Genomic DNA, 17,299 nt, shown 5'->3' on the forward strand with positions numbered 1-17,299 from the left:
GTGATGGAACGTCAGCGTTTGCAATGAGGATTGGGATCCAGAGTATGTCTGGCCCTAGAACAGTAGGTCTTGGGCACTTTTTCTACCTAATTAGAACATAGTGGATGGATCATTGACTACAAAGGGTTGGGAACTCTATGACCTGAAACTGAATGTGTGGGGGAAGCACAAGGACCTACAATAAGGGACCTTCTGACTTCATGCACACAGCTTCAGTCTTATAAACGTGTCTCTGTGATCACATGCTAAAGCTTTACTAAGATAAGTGTTTACATTAATATCTCTAAAATGTAATGAAAAGGTTTGCAAAGGAAAAGTCTTGACTTGTGATTCGCTCTTGTTGTCTCTAATATGCAGCTGGAATGCTGGAGTTGTCTTTTTTTGGGGGGTGAAATAACTGAAATGAAACAAACATTTGTTACAGTTTACCATCCCTGCTTCTGCGTTTTACAGCGGTAATAGTGGTACGAGTGGATTACCGCCATGGTCGGTCATAGTCATTATTTGATGCATGGTTCATTGGCCTTGAATTGCTTGCAGCACTGGGACAAAAGTCATGATTTTGTACTAAGGCTCGTGCAGGAGCGCAATTCAGGTGATGGCTGAATGTGTTTTGGCTGGAGGCAGTAAAGCGATATAAAAATTTGGGACGACGCTCTCCTGTAACCTTGCATAGCGTGTACATCTACAAAAGCATTCGCTAATCACAGTGGGAGAAGCCTGTTGGCAATACTCAATAATCAGTGGGTGGTGGGAAATATTATAGAGCCTGATCTAGAGTTCGGCGGACGGGTTACGCCGTCACAACTCTAAATCAGTCTCTTAGTTTCTACAAAAGGTTTATGAGGCAGAAACTCCTGCATTGGTACTTGACGGAGGTGAAGACTCTTTTAGTGGTAAATTCTCTAGAGGGTAAGTCATGAAAGAGTCTTTTAGTGATCTGCTGGGGATGTGCATTGAAAGTATTTGCATGGACCTGCTTCTCCAGAGCATCTCTTACGGAGTCTACGCTCAAGACTGACTGTCTGCTATCCCCGTAGGCACAAATGTTTGACTTCATACATTTTTTTATGTTTTCGTTAATGAAGTTGGGTCTCACCAGTGATTGTCCCTCCCTAGTTTACTTTAGAAAGTGATGGAATCTGCTGTCGCTCAGGAAAGCTTTCAATCAGATTTGTTGCATCGTTCAGGGATTTACAGTCTAAGGGCTCACCACTGTTCTATTTTAATGCCATCCAGGAGCATAAAGTTTGACATTTACATTTAAATTTTTTAATTGGAGTGCTTCCCTTGGTTAATGATAGAGGACTGTGGATGGGGTTGAATGCTCAAGATAGACACTGTCCTTTGTGTAAAAGTAGGCCACCGGATCAGTCACGTGTTTTGGGGTTTGAAGTTACAGACAAGTGTTGTACGTTTGTAGGACCTATTTTTGCTGAAAAGCAGATAAGAACTGTGTGGGCAACAATTATCTATTTGTATTCTGCTTCAATTGTAAATTCTTATTATTGCTAGTTTAGATTTGTTTTAGCTTTTTCTTTAACCGTATAATGCTGAAATGTTGTATTTCGTACAGCTGCTTGGCTATCCTGGGGGGGGGGGGGGCAGGCTATATTTGTGAAATTCTTCTTATTTGTGCTTGTTTTAATAAACAATATCTGATGCTGATATTTAAAAGATGTTTTTAAAGGGGACAGCAGTGTTTGGAAGCGTGTTTTTCAAAGGAGTTACAAAAGAGGAGAAGGTAGTCGCGTACATGATGAATTAGATCTTTGCACCTCCAGTAAGCCTATTGGGGTCAATATGATGAGCATTATAAGGCTCTTCTAGTTACATCCTTTGGATCAGAGACAAGGTGCCCGGTGAGGTGAGCATTTCTGAATATTGATCAGGTAATCATAGAATTGACTGATAACTTACTGTCTTCTGTAGGGCTTCAACTATCTCCTCCAACAAGTGTCACAGATCCTTTTTGGGGGGGATATGAGGCTATCTACTGCTGCAATCCCTCTTAAGCCTTCAGACACACTCCTGGTTCCAGTCCCCTTTCTTGTTGGCATAATTTAATGAAGTGAAAAAGAGGTTACGGGAAGCACCAACTCTTGAACTCCAAGAGGACGTTTTGGTTCTATGAGCTCATGCTCACGGAAGTAAATCCCTGATCGTGACTATCATCCATCACAGATTTCTGCCAGATTTGGGTAGACATGGTTCTTATAAACATTGACTTCTTCCTTTTAAAGGCAGAATGACGAACAATATGAGATGCTCCTCCTAGACTACATCAGCTGTTCTTTTCATAGCAAGTTTCTGACTCACTTAAACGATTCCTCCGGTATCCACATTGGTACTAAATAATGCTCACTAGTCAAGCCTTCGGCATCGCTGAAGACAAGTCTGCTTAAGCAGATGCTGTTTCTGTTGGGTTAAGACCAATGTGTCAGTGTGATAACAGGCTTGGAACGAGAGGATCCCGCGTGATTTTCAAAGTGCCACTTACTACTGTGGGCGTGATCTGCTGCTATGTTATTAGCGTTTGTTCGGCTGCAACAATTTTCCCAGATCATGCTCCTCAATTACGCGTGGATCATCGAAACTCGGGTAGACTCAGAGTCATGCTTACGCGTGTGGATTGGTCATGATTGCTGATTCAGTCCACATCTTTTTAATACATGATTGCCTTCTTCAGAGCTGTACACCTTTAAAAATGATTTTATTTCCTAGGTTTGCTGTTCTTTGTATTCGAACCTGGTGGCTTGGCGAGCCATAGACTGTAAAAATCAATTTCTTTTTTTTGCAGTTTCTTGGCTATTTACTCAAGGTGTCATCTTCCTTTTGAAATAAGAGTTCTGTGGCCGAATCAAAAAAATTCTTAGTTGTCAGTTTTTCACTAGAGAATGGCTATTGAGTTGTTTTACTGGTGGCAACAGTCGACATTTCAAATAGATATTTTCCCTTGTTCAGCCAGCGCAATAGAATATTTTAATGAACTTGGCATTTTCTGTATATGAATTACAAAGCAGACTACAAATATGCAAAATCTGGTGCTTCAAGGCAATGCAAATTAGATGAGACTACCCACAGGAATCGAAATTTGCCTAGCAGGGTAACGGTAAGTTTCAATTCTATTAAGGACACGGAGGCGAGGATTATGCTTTTCTTCCTTCGCTTTATAATCTATGCCAAACACACAGCAGCCAGAAAAGCAGTAAAGAGTGACTTTTACAACCAAGAATAGCAAGAAGCATCCTCTGGTCACAACTAAAACAATCAAAAATGTTTTGTTCTATAAACATCAACTCCCATCAGTTCATGGGATAACACAGCATGCAAGTCCTTCCACGCTGTCCATAACTCCTAGAAAGCTCCTCCATTCCGTGAAGCCCTCCTCTTTCTTCGCGCAAGTCACGCCTGAACATTACTGATCCTGCTTAGCTCAATCATTTCCTGCATGTAAACAAAACACGAGAGTTTATTACTGGACACACCGTCAAGCCGGCAACCCAACATTCTCATAACACAAAGTTGCAATGCGGGCAACCAAACAGCTGACAGAAAAAACTGAAAACTGGATTACTTACGGAAGTACAGGTGGGCTCGCACCAACTGTGCAATGGGAGGGATAATCCTCGCCTCCGTGTCCTTAATAGAATTGAAACTTACCGTTACCCTGCTAGGTAAATTTCGATTCTATGGCAGGACCGGAGGCTCCGATTATGCTAATTCAAAGCTTACTTACCACCAACTGAGCCACATCCACCACAGGTTTAAAATAAAACCTTTTGAAGGTGATCCTCCAAGCGAGCTCCCAAAGAAAACGCCTTAGAAGCCATCGCGCCCCTGGCCGAATGTGCTCCAAACTGCTTTGTATCAATACCCGCCTCTTGCATGACCCACCTCAGCCACCTGGCTATAGTGGGGGAGGAGACAGCTTTGTGCGGTTTTCTTAAGGCAATAAGAAGTTGCCGTTCGCCCGGAGGGCGTAATTCAAGAGTCATGTCTTCATACGTCTTTAGACAATTCGCCACACACAGTTTGGGCGCATCCATAAAATCTGGATATGAAATAGTCCTCGAGTCTGATTTGGTACGTCGACCCAACGTAAACGTAACCCCTTCCGGGGAGAAGACCCTTGCCGTAACATCCAACGCTCAGACGTCAGAAACCCTGCGACAGGAAACTAGACATAACAGCATGGCCAGCTTAGCGGAGAGTTCCTTCAAAGAAAGATACTTATTCAGCTGCCAGGATAAGAAAAGGTTCAAGACCAAATTGACGTCTCAGAGGACCGAGTATCGAGGTTCCGGGGGCAGCGACAGACGGATACCCTGCAAGAGTCGGCAGACGAACGGGTGTTCCCCAATCGGGGCTCCGTCTACCGGACAATGAGCTGCAGAAATCGCCGAACGAACCGCATTAATAGAGCGGTAAGCCAGACCTTCCGTTTCCAAATCCGCCAGAAAGTTCAACATGGGAACGACGCCTGCGACCATGGGATCAAGACTCCGTCGAAGACACCAACGCATCCACTTAGTCCACGCGGACCGATAGCGTTTAGATGTACTGTCTGCCCAGGCCCTTGACAAGAGACCTTGAATCGATCCCGAAAGGCCTGGGAGCGACCAGCATCTCCTGAAAGCCTCCATGCCATGAGGCAGAGAGATCCTTGGCGAATGAGGTGGTGCTGTTCCCCGTCCGGGTTCAGAAGAAGATGAGGAAGCGGGGGGAATAGGATTGGAAAATCCCAAGAAAGTTCCAGAAGAACTGGAAACCAAACTTGAGACCTCCAACAAGGCGTCACCACCACTAAATCTGCTTCCAAGTGCCGGATCCGGGTTGCCGTTCTTACCACCATCGAGAACGGTGGGAAGGCATAACCCTTCTCGTGACTCCAGTCTTGGAGAAACGCGTCCATGGCCTCCGCCATTGGATCGGGCCTCCAACTGAAGAAGCGCGGGAGCTGATGGTCGAGACGAGACGCAAAGAGATCCACCAAGAACGGGCCCCAGAGGCCGTTCAACCATTGGAAGACCAGAGCATCCAGCTTCCATAGGCTGGAGTCTCTCAGATGCCTGGAATGCCAATCCGCCACCTTGTTGGCTTGGCCCGGCAGGTACTCCGCCGTCACAGAGATTTGGTGTGCCAAGCAATACTCCCAAAACTCCTTCGCTAGATTCGCCAAGGCCCGGGACCAGGGACCTCCCAGTCGATTGACATAACGGACCTCTGAAACATTGTCCATCTTCAAAAGCACACACGCGCTCGCTTGACGCTTGGTCCAACAACGGACAGCGAATGAACCCGCCAGAAGTCCCTGGGCATTGATATGCAACTTCTGCTCCTCTGACGACCAAACGCCACCTGTGGAGAATTCTCCGCACCGGGCACCCCATCCGGACCTGCTTGCGTCCGATTCTATGACTAGATCCGGTGTTGAGCCGAAGATTGCACGACCATTCCAGGCCCTAATGTGTGTCAACCACCATGACATCTCTTTGGCCTCTTCCAACAGCGGGACTGCCTGGTCGTACGAAAGCCCCCTCCTGAGGTGATGCGCTTTCAGTTGCTGCAAGGCCCGATAATGAAGGGGTCCCGGAAAGATTGCTTGGATGGAGGAGGAAAGAGGTCCGACCACCCGGGCAATCTGACAGAGGGAGGTTTGGGGTCTGGAGATGGTCTGTTGTAAAGTATGTCGGATCTTGGCCATCTTGCGAGATGGGAGGCTCAAGGAGGACTGAACGGAATCCACAACGAATCCGAGAAAGACCAGATTGCGAGTTGGTGCTAGGACCGACTTCGTCCTGTTGATGACAATCCCCAGGCTTTCCAAGAGGGATACCGTCTGCTGCAACTGAGATGACCGCTTCAGGGGGCACTGAGCCATGAGAAGGATGTCGTCTAAGTACACAATCATCCTGACTCCTTGACCCCTCAAAAACTCTATCACAGGATGAAGCACCTTTGTGAAGCACCAAGGTGCGGAAGAAAGCCCGAACGGAAGGGCGGTGAACTCGTACATCTGGCCCCGCCAGAGAAACTAGAGAAATCTGCGATGGGGAGGGTGGACTGGAACCACCAGATACGCATCCTTGAGGTCCAGCCTCACCATCCAATCGTGCGGCAGGAGTACATCCCAAAGAAGATGGATCCCCTCCATCTTGAAATGCCGGTAGACCAACCACCTGTTGAACTCTTTGAGGTTGATCACCGGACGCCGTCCCCATCGGTCTTTTCTACCAAAAAGATATTGCTGAGGAACCCGTTTGGGTGCAGAGCTGATCAACAGATGGCTCCTTTCCTGAGCAGGGCGGACACCTCCTCGTCGATTAGCTGTGCCTCGGGGACGGAAAAAGAAATGGGCCGTGGGAGTTCTACCTGAACAGGCTGATCGTAAAATTCCACGTGAAACCCCTTTACGGTCTGCAAGACCCAAGCATCTGACGTAAGTTGCGCCCAAGTGTCCTGAAAGGCTGCCAGACGACCCCCTATATGCACTTGCTCCGCTTGCATGACACTCACCGCTTGATTGGCCACCGCCGGAGTTGTTCTTAAAGCCACCACGGCCCCGGAAATGTTGACCTCTGGTAGGGTAGAAGTTGTTGTAATTGGCAGAGGAGTTGTACTGCCCTCGCCCGGAGCCTTGTCCCCTGTTACTAGTCTGCTGACTGCCACGGCCGGTCGCTCGGTCCCTACGGCGACCGGCCCCTTGGAAAAAACGAGTTTGGAAAACTCTTTTAATGCTGGATTGGGCCTTGTCTAATGAAGTGAAAGTGGCTAAGAATTTTCCCAATTCTTTTACAAAGGGGTCCCCAAAGAGGCCCCCTTGAGCCACAGCGCCTGCCTCGGAATATGCTAAGTCGCCCAGTTTCGGGTTGAGTTTGATCAGCAATGAACGCCGGCGTTCAGTTCATAGGGCGCAGTTTGCATTCCCCATGAAGATTATCGCCTTTTGCGCCCAGTTAGATAGCACCTCGGGGGAAATTGTAGAACCCATAACTTTTGCTTCCTCCGCAATATCTAGAATTTTGGTCATTGGACCTATGGCATCCAATAGCTTATCCTGGCAGGATCGCCAGGATCGGTCTATTCCTTTGCGGGGGTCTTTCACATATTTAGCCAGGAAGGTAGCCATTTTCGAATCTAACTCGGGCGTAAGGGCTACCTTCCCCTCCAAAGTGGGGTGTGGACACTCTGCTCTGAGACATCCCCATGCTTCTTTCCTTGTCCCCCGGAGCCCAGGCTGCAGAGCGTGGATGCATAATCTCATCCGGGTCCAGCATACCTGTGTCATCCTGGGGCAATGTGCCCGCAGAACTGACCGGACGCCAAGAACGCCAAGACCCCTCCTCATCGTCGGTATCTGCCGGGGAACCACCAGCCTGGGACGGCGAAGGAGGGGCGGTGGAAACTGTGGGCTCCGGCGGTGGGGGAGGCGCAGCAGGAGGTGGACCAGACTTAGCCAAGAAAGCATTCCTCAAGCATTCAAAGGCGTCCTTGTCCACCCCTTGCGACTCCTCCGCGCAGCTCTCCCTACGTACTTTCTTGGGGGGCAGGCCACCCTCCTCAGGCAAAGGGCCTGGTGCAGGGGAAGCAGCCCCCCGATGGGCCTGTGCTAACCTAGCGCCTGCTCTTCCTCATAATAGCTCCCCTGCTCCATCTTGCCCCCGGATAACCACTAGGCAATGCCGCAACATCGCAGAAGTGGAGAACTTCGTAACAGGTAGGCAAACAGCCAAGGCTAATGCCAACAGGGGAATCAGCCACCACAGACCAAGTCTTCACTAGGGCTAAGCGTGTACCGGCAGCGCCAGGACAATTTTGGGCAGATCCAAGAACTGCAAGGCTCTAAATGCGGCCCAGCTGCTGTGGGTGGCACACACACCCCAAGCGCGCAGGCCTTCAGTTACTGACTAGGCCACACCGCCACCCAGCACGCTATCATTCAACAGTGCACAACCTGCCCTCAGGCGATTATGGGAGTTCAGCGACCTCCGCTTGAAATACGGACCCCTGCGGGCATAAAACATGCAAATGCGGGACAATACAGACCCGAAGGGCGTTCAGGTGTTGCGGCAGGGGGACAGGCTCCGGCGGACTCGACTCTCCCAGCGTGGCTCCCTTTGAAGAGAAAGCTGCGCCGCGAGAGCAACGAGACACACGGGCTCCCCCTGGCGGCCAACAAAGGCCACCGCGGTGGACCGGCCGCAAAAGGAGCGAGTTAAACGCTCCCACGGCCGTAAGGGACTCTGTAGAGATAAAATCAACACCAGATAACCATTTAGAACAGTCGTGTCCCTTAACTCCTGGCCCACCACCATCAAAGCGCTATTAAGCCCTGAATACCAAACTCATAAATCCCAGAAAAAGAAAGGGGCTTAACTGGCTGCACAGCAGCGAAGAAAGAGGAGGGCTTCACGGAATGGAGGAGCTTTCTAGGAGTTATGGACAGCGTGGAAGGACTTGGATGCTGTGTTATCCCATGGACTGATGGGAGTTGATGTTTATTGAGCAAAACATTTTTGATTGTTTTTGTTGTGACCAGAGGATGTTTCTTGCTATTCTTGGTTGTAAAAGTCACTCTTTACTGCTTTTCTGGCTGCTGTGTGTTTGGCATAGATAATAAAGCGAAGGAAGAAAAGCATAATCGGATCCTCCGGTCCTGCCATAAAATTAGATTCTCTGAATACTTTTCTGTGAATCATATAAGTCATAAACTCGAGGCACAAGTCAGACAGGAGCTACTTGGCCACAAATATGGTAGTTGAAGCCATTTGCTACTGATGTCCTTCCTACTGTGGCTCTGCAAGCTGGGCCAAGTACAACTCTTTCCGCACTTAGCTCTCAGGGTAGCAAGGACGACCAGTCGAAGGCTTCTCAGGAAGGTAGTATACGGGCCGAAACTCAGGACTCAGGCACTGAAACAGCAGATGCAAGAAACCATGGTCTACCCCAAAGTTTGTCGTAATAAAAACAGAAGTACTTAAATATCACAGCAAACTGAAATACTACAAATTATAATGGGGTTCAAGTGCAGAGTTCTACAACAGTGCAGGCAAAAAGCAATGAATAAAGGCCCACCCCAGTGTCCTGATTCAGTGGTTGCTGGTGCCTCCTTGCTACAGAGATCTAGCACAGAGATCACTACACCCACCGTCGTACAGTGACCTAGTAATGCTGGGAAGGTTAGGGCACGGATTGGCTCAAGTGCGAGTTTACTACTCGGTTTTAGGGGAGCAATCTCTCAACGTGGGGGCCGCAGGTCACTAAAGATGGTACCATGCCACCTCATTCAGTGCAGCACTGGTTGTGCTTTTGTAGGCAGTTCTAATGCTAGATAGTCTCTTAGTCTCTCCACACAGCCTCCTGTGTTATCTGTCTGTGCGTGCGTGGTTCAGTGTTGCACTGGTTGCTGTCTCCCTGCCTGGTAGCGAGGCCAGGGCTACGGTCCAGCCTCTCAGACCACGTCACTGAAGAAAACAGCACGGCAGCCCTGGTTTAGCGGTCATCCTTCTTGGCAATTGCAGCCACCAGGCCATCGGGGTAGGGGGTTCTTTTCCTATGGCGGTGACATCTTGGTCCACAGGTCATCAGCAGGGGCAGAACACATCCCTCGGAACAAAACAAAGTTTCTGGGTGGCACATTAGATCTTTGGGGGGTGTTGTTGCTTCACGCAGTTCGCTACATGGACCACACGGTTAAAGCCTGATGACCCCTCTCAGCTTGGGTGAGCACAAGGAAAGCTCCCATACACAAGTTGGTTTCTTCTGGGTGTTCCACATACTGGTAAATGGGCTTCTCTTTCAGAACAGCCTTTCCTGCTGCAGGGCCACGTGCTCTACTTTACTCTCTGATCATGCAGGTTTTTTACTCAGTGCTAAATATACCCACAGCTTCTCCAGCAGTTTGTGAAGACTTCAAGTGATTCCCTCATACCTCTGGGAGACACACACAAACAGATGCATGCACGCACGCACACACCCACACACACCCCACACACCCACCTCTCTCTACCTCTTCCAGTACTCTGTGGAGCGCTTCTGTCCTTGGTCAAGAAGAACTGAAACCACTCCTTTCCTTGGTCAATAAGTGCTTGGAACTGTAACCAAATGGGATGGTTTAAATCCCACATTTATATTCTTTTTTTGTTCCATACAGGGAATGTTGCTCCACTGTCTAAAGTCCTGGAGCTTTTAGAGTGGTTCCCTGACAAGTGCCATTTTATGCCTGTAAGGCTGACACAGCCTTTGTGCAGTGTGATGCCTCTGACAGCATAGAGTGAGGATGCTGGCTCTGTGCAGGAGTATCAGAAAACATTGGCACAATGATGTGAGAAGACGCTGCTCCTGCTTGTCGTCAGTCTTCTTGAAGTACCAATCAGGAAAAGACAAAAGGGCCGACCCTGCCTAGGAACTTCCTCACATTGAACAGAATCTGCTGACCCATCCCTTCTGCATTACCATCCAGCAGATGACAGGGCTCAGGAAGGACTAACCAGCAATCCCCTCCTAAAAGGTCCTAATTTGTAAGTGTCCCCCTGTATCCATCCTCCCTCTCTTCACTGTCTGTGTCTCCTTCTTTCAACTCCAGGAATGCAGACAGTACACTTCCACTCTCTGGGAAATCTGTATCCCATCCTGTGCCATGTCAAACCAGGGTCTATCCAAAATGGATCCTACAGATCCCGGCAAGCAGACCCTCAACGGAGCACTGAGTGCTGCCACCCTCAGCACATAGATACATACACTCAACATGCACGAGGGATGTCAGCGCTGGGGTAGGTGTTACATCTTACCCTTTAAATATACATGAATGGGGGCAGTAGCCTGCACTCCTCCTGAAACAGAAAAAAGGTATGTCCAGTACTATCAAGCCACAACAATATTGGTATGCTGCCAACAGCTCTTGATGTCAACAACCAGGATCTAACAGGTCCCCCATAGCAGTAAGGAGGCATGGTTGGTGAGCCCCTTTAAGTTACAGAGCAGGTTCTGGATCTTGGAATCACCATGGGCAGGCTTAAGCCTCAGCACACACACTGGATTAGTGTGCTGGCTATGCCAACAAAAAACAGCACACCAGTTTCAATTGTTGTTGAATCACTCAGGGCAGGGGTATATGCCTGTTTGGTACACAGGGGACCCGGCCTGATTGGCCATTAACTCCATCGGGCATTTCCTCAGTGGGCTGGAGGCAATGGAGGCCGGATTTGAAGGTCGACGGATGCTGTCTCCAGCTCAGCTGGATTTATGAACGCAGGCTCCCCAGTGGTTGATGGGGAAAGACTGGAAATACAGGGACTGGAATGAAAGACATGAGAACATTTTTAGCCAGGCTGCTTTTAGTTACCAATCCGGCTCTGCAGGGGACATTCCCATCCCAACTACATCCTTCTTGTAACTGTAAGAAAACATATTTGCACTTTGTGTATTAGTCAGATATTTTGCATTGGGGCATCTGCATGGGCCTGAGGCCTGCGAACCATGCCTCTGAGACTCTACACGCCTTAAAGAGGGCCTACTCTTCTCCAGTGCAGCCTTATTTAACGTGGCCCTGGTCTGAGAGTTGGGAGGCCGCCGGGTGTCACTTTGAGGTGTGAAAAGACTCAGTGCACTTTAAGTGACACACCCCTGTCTTGTTTTAGCTGCATTTGTTTAACACTTGGAGAGAGTGTAACTTTTTTCCTCCTAGCCTAAGGCTCTCATTTGTTTTTTCCCAGCCAGGACTTACTGATACCTGGTTTTCTGCAAACCACATAATTGTGGAGCTTACAAGACCACAGCTGAGCTGCTCCTCAATTAATATTCACAATAATTAGTAACTTTGATTGGTGACTGCTATTGACACTATTTCTGAAGACTTTATAGATCCGAGAATCAAACTCCCAAATATCCATATGTAATTGAAAGTCCTTAATTGGAAAGAAAAGAAAAAAGGTTGAGAGGGTTCAAAGCTGAACACGTAATCCCATCATTGACTGAAAAAGCGATATGCCACACCGGTGATGAGAAGAAGAATCTAATTAAGAACTGCAAATAAAACATTCTAGGAAAGTGCCTGCCGTACTGCTTTCAAACTCATTACCACCATTGTGGCTGATTAAGGACCAGGTATGGAGATAAGATGTGGATCCTGTTATCCCAACTTCCCTTTGTGTATCTTGACTGTCTGGACTTGTTTTATAGTTTTTCTGACAGACACAAAATGCGACAAGAGTAACTTCTCCACCAAACTAATGGTCTAACCACCGTGTTTAGGGTCAGGAAAGCTTTCTCCAACCTTCCGACGGAGTAGGGGCCGTCACAAAAAGGGTATTACTCCATCTGCCCTATTTAGGGTGGTCAGTGTGATGTCTTTTTTAAATTGTCCATCACCACCAGGTAAAAAACTCCCAGGGTGGAGGCCAGCGGTGATCTCTAAATTTGGTGGACAGTAGTCCATCAGGTTGGCAGTCGTAATGTCCTCCTCCAGTCTGGCGATGGAATACCACCCGTACCCCGCCCTCTTTTTCTCCGAATCTGGAGGTTCCTGCCAGGTGCTCCTCAGGGAGTGGAGCGATGCCTTCGGAGAGGTAGGGAGGTATGAAAACAGGTCTAGTGCAAAGTTTTGATCTGCAAGCGAGATCGGTGCCGTCTTGGGTGTGGCTCTAACTAGCCAGACACAATTCAGCGACAGGAATGCTACTATCAGAGGCTATTAGCCGTATCCTATTATTGAGAACATGAGTTTGAGGAACATCAAGGCCAGTTAGGATTTTATTTAGGGGTACCCTCCAATGAGATTCTAGCTTGACCCTATAAAATGCTGTGCTTGATTCGCTCATTTTATTAGGATATTTTTGGGAAGAGGAACAGATTCCTTCTTCTGTTGAAGAAATACACGGCGGTTCTCTTCACTTCTTCTTCAGCCTTTGCTGGCCTAACGACCTGTTATCAGGCCCAGAGAAGCTAATCTCTCAATTCGACTCCCAGGTCTAACATTTGTTAAGGTTTTCTGAAACAAATTCAAAATGTTTATAAATGTGCACAAAATTACAAATGTCTTAGTCCTCACATTATTTTCTGTGCATTTTCCTGATTGCCCGCTTGACTATTCCCTTTCCTAGGAATGACTAAAGTGTGTAAATAATTTTCTGGTAAAGAAGTTTTCTTAATGGGCGAGTGACACCTGTGTTCATGAATAACCTGTAGGTAGTGATAGCCAGAAATGCTTGAATTAATGTGCACCGCTGAAAGTTGCTCGAGGTGCAGTCCATCCAACCATAATGCATCACGCTTGACCCCGCCCCAAGAGGAGGAGCCAAGCCCGCTCTGCAGGGTCAGCCCGAACGGTCGCCGGTTCTCCTGTATGCGGAGTTTATACGTTTTCCCTACTTGCATCTGACTCAGAATTTTTTTAAGAATTAGACGGAATTTTCTTAATCAGCATCTTTGGGCATCAGGAAGTAGAAATAATATCAATTTGGTGGGGGGGGGGAGTAAAAATATGAGTGTAGTTTTACATCTCTGCCTTAGTGTATTTCTGTGTTTTTTTCCAATTCACCAACAGTCCAGGTAGCATGCCATGAAATCCAGCCAGACTCAGGTTTCCAGGTGTATTAGTCAGAGGTTGTAGTGCCCAAAAATAGAATAGGCGCTATGATGAGTGCAATGGAGTGGGGTCAGCGGATTTGTAGGTGAGTGAAAAAGAAGTATAGGAACTGTTAGTGTAAAATGCAAAAAGATTGGGGGCATCATTCCCACCAGATCCCACCCACTTTAACCACTGGTACTACTGGGAATGCCATGTGACAATGCCCACGGGCTGCTGTTCCTTCATAATGTAGACGTAAAGCCGGAGGAGGACACGCTCACTTTTTAATGTTTTTTCCTAAGTGGGAAACATTTTCACTTGTAGAGAAACCTCTTGCCCTGCACACCTGTCTGCCTGGTAAGGTACTTAATCCAGCTCTTAGCTGGAGTAAATCTCTGACCATTTTCAGGGTGGAAAGTTATCAGCAAGGAATTTGGGAATACCCATGAATGTCAATATTTGTGGGTGTCTCCAAACTTCCAAGGCAAACCACTCGCTGGGACGCCCACTTCCCTCCTCCTTGGTGGGATTTGCTGCGGCAAATTTCCCCACTGAAAAAAGTGCTGAAGAAATCTACAATAGTAATGCATTCACGCCTGCCAGAATCCCTACGTGAATCTCTGGGCAGAAGTAAAAGAAATATTTTCAGTCTTACTCTTACATTCACAGCCCAAAATACTTTTGTGAACAGGGCTGTATATTTTTTAGGTCTGGCTTCACAGCTTGCTGTCTGTCGCAGCTCATGACATAAAAAACACACACACACACCATACAGCATACACCTAAACATACCAAGGGACATTGGATCTGACCTCTTCCGCCATTGGCTCGTTTCCATTTCAATGAGAGTGCATCCTCCTCATGGGTTCTTTACTTTTTATGAAGCTTGTTGTTTTGATTTGATTACAATCTCTTGCCCTCCGAATCATAACTTCATGCTGGGCTTGGTGATCGGAAGCAGCTGCCTAGGGGCACACATTTCCTTGTAGGGTGGCATCGATTGCTGCTGCCCTAGCACCCTTGCAAATTAAATCACCCTCTGGAATTCAGCGAGTTCAACCTGACTTTGTTTTACTGCAGCAGGGTAGAAGGGCACGCAGTACTGTGAAATGCCCAGGTGCCCGCGGCTGCTGCCAGCATGCATCCAATGGAACATTCTGCCTGACCTGTGGCAACCTTCATCCATTCACTTATTCAAGTCACAGTGTTATAGCGCCAGGTGCCACCACAAGGCTCACAGAATTTGCCGCTTGTCAGATAGACTCTCTGTGTTCACACACAGAAGGAGGGAAAATGTCCTCGTGTTTTTATAAAAATACCAAAAAACACTTAAAGTCTATAATATAAAAAGAAAATCTGAACAGTGAAAAATCATCTATTCCTTTTATTCTTCTCAAGTTGCACTGTTGTGCTCCTAAAGCTTCATACACCGTGTGGCAGTCTCAGGTATTGCACAAGTCCTTTCTCGAGGCGTTATGGTAGCTAAAGTCAACTTTGCAGATATTGCTCGGTCATACTGAAAATCTCCTGACACCTGCTTCCTAGTTTTTGTCACTCTTCAGAGGCAAATAATCCTTCCTTTTGGAGAGGATGAGGCAAGGGGGCAGGAGTAGCAGCTTGTGTCAGGGCAGAGTGGTGGGGCGGAAGGAGACGGAAGACGACAATGCAAAAAAAACACAAAAAAACTTTACCTGCTGCCCGCCGCATCGCCGCTCTTCTGCTCCTCACTGCAGCACAGGCTGCCAGTCTCCCTTGCAGCCAATCAAGATGCTGCTCTCATGCATGACAGCAGTGCCAGGGTTGGCTTGAGCGACCTGGATTTGCGCTCCCAGAGAGACTGGGAATGTGTGCCTTCTGTCTCCAACCCGGCAAAGCAGCTCGGGTTTGTGACAGGTCAGTGCGCATGACAGTTTGTCTGTCTCACTTTGGCCGTCCTGAGATGGCCGGCCAAACCGACATGTGCACTGATAGCAGTGCCCACCGCTCCCCCTCGTGACTGCCCCCGTGATGGCCCCACCCCCAAGACTCAGCCACGCCCATAGAACTTGAAAAATAAAACGATTATAAACCTGTTTTTTTTGTGTTTTTTTTTCAAGATTTTTGAGGATGCTGGATGGGGGGGGGGAGGAGGGGGGAGCGCTCCTCTGCCATAGTGGAGGAGCTGCCGGTGAGGAGCAGGTAGAGGGTGGGCTTACTTGCTGGTTATAGAGTATTGCAGCGCATGGTGAATGCAACGCGCTCAGACAAACAGGTAGAAGACCTCCTTCCTGGTCAAAGAACACTTTCAATCATTTCTAGGAATGTAGTTTGCACTTTCAGATGTTGCACCAGTCCTTCCTGAATGTATGTTGTTAGATGCAGTTCACTGTAATCTTCTTTAAGTTGCTTTTCCGGTTTAATACTTGCCCAGTCATCCTGGAAATCCCCTGACACGTGTTTTATGTGTTTTTGCCAGTATTCCGGAGAGAAGGTTTCTTCCGTTAAAGACCACACCCCAAGACTAAAAGCTGGTGACATTTTCAGTTGGAAACGTGACCAAAAATGGGCAATTACGACGAAAATAGGATGTGGAACCGCAAATTTCTCTGTAATTCCTCATTTCTCAGGATACCCTAGGGGTCCCACTTGGAATAATGTAGTATCCTATAGCCGTAGTGTTGTTAATGCTGGATGCAGGGATACTGCATTGGTATACTTTGCCTAGTAGTAGGACAAAGAGACTTGTAGGGGGTTGTTTTGTTATTGATGTTGCGTATAGTGCAAGCAGTGCATTTGAGTGTGCGGGGCAATTTATTGTATTGGGGAATTTGCATAGCACTCTCCTGACCCTGAAGAAGCCCCAAACACTCTTGGTCAAGTAAGCACAAACCCACTTGGTTACACGTGGCTGGCAAAGTGTGTGACCCAGGAACATTGAGATACTATTCCTAAACCTGGATATACGCGTTTCAGAAAATTTAGGAGACTTCAGCAGGATGCAATCCATTCCAAGAAGAACATCGAGAAAATACCCAAAATTCATCACAGAACTGCCCGAATTGCTACAGTCATATCCTAAGATTGAAGACAATAACCAGGTTTTTGTTTTGTAAAAGGGGGACTTTCTGAGGTGGTTCTCATAGTATATGAGGGTGCATCACAGTGACATCTCCACAGAAGGCTGACCAGGAGGTCTTTGCTTTGTAAACTATAGGTAGTAGCAAGGTCGTGCGGGCCACCAGCATGCATAACATTATGGGCAAAACAGGCCATTTTGAGGTTATTTGCAATCCAAGGGCTGCCGATAGAGTTATTTCATACAGGAGTACTAAGGCTGCATGTTCATACTTAGTGCATAAGTACTTCCCCAGGCATCCCTTCTCAGGCAGTCGTGGCTGCTCCTGTGAATCAATTGTGGGGCAGGGGAAAGGGAAGAATGGGGGAAAAATTAAAAATAAATCACTTACCTGCCAGCCGGCCGCCGCCCGTCCTCTTCCTGGCTTCTGTTGGAACAGGAAGCAGGATAGGCTCCCCTAAGCCAACCACAGCGCTGCATTGCAGCGTTGTGATTGGTCTGAGTGCCGAATGGAAATGGAAGCCTGGGCATTATCCCCACCCTGGCTACCTGGGCTGTAATGCAGCCTGGGTGGAGAACATGCAAAGTGAGCATGAATGTTTGGCTGGCACCAGAGGGCTGGACAAACATTCATGCGCACTTAGGAGGGTGCCACCACTCCTCCCACCTCGCAG

The 17,299-nt window shown here is 47.8% G+C and overlaps 1 protein-coding gene across 4 annotated transcripts in view; it reads left to right on the top strand.

The window, feature by feature from the left end:
• ANO10 (anoctamin 10) overlaps positions 1-17,299 on the top strand; it is an 818,673-nt gene that overhangs the window by 587,020 nt on the left and 214,354 nt on the right. The window lies entirely within an intron of this gene.

This window comes from Triturus cristatus, chromosome 10, assembly GCF_964204655.1.
Source record: "Triturus cristatus chromosome 10, aTriCri1.1, whole genome shotgun sequence".
NCBI classification, from domain to species: Eukaryota; Metazoa; Chordata; class Amphibia; order Caudata; family Salamandridae; genus Triturus; species Triturus cristatus.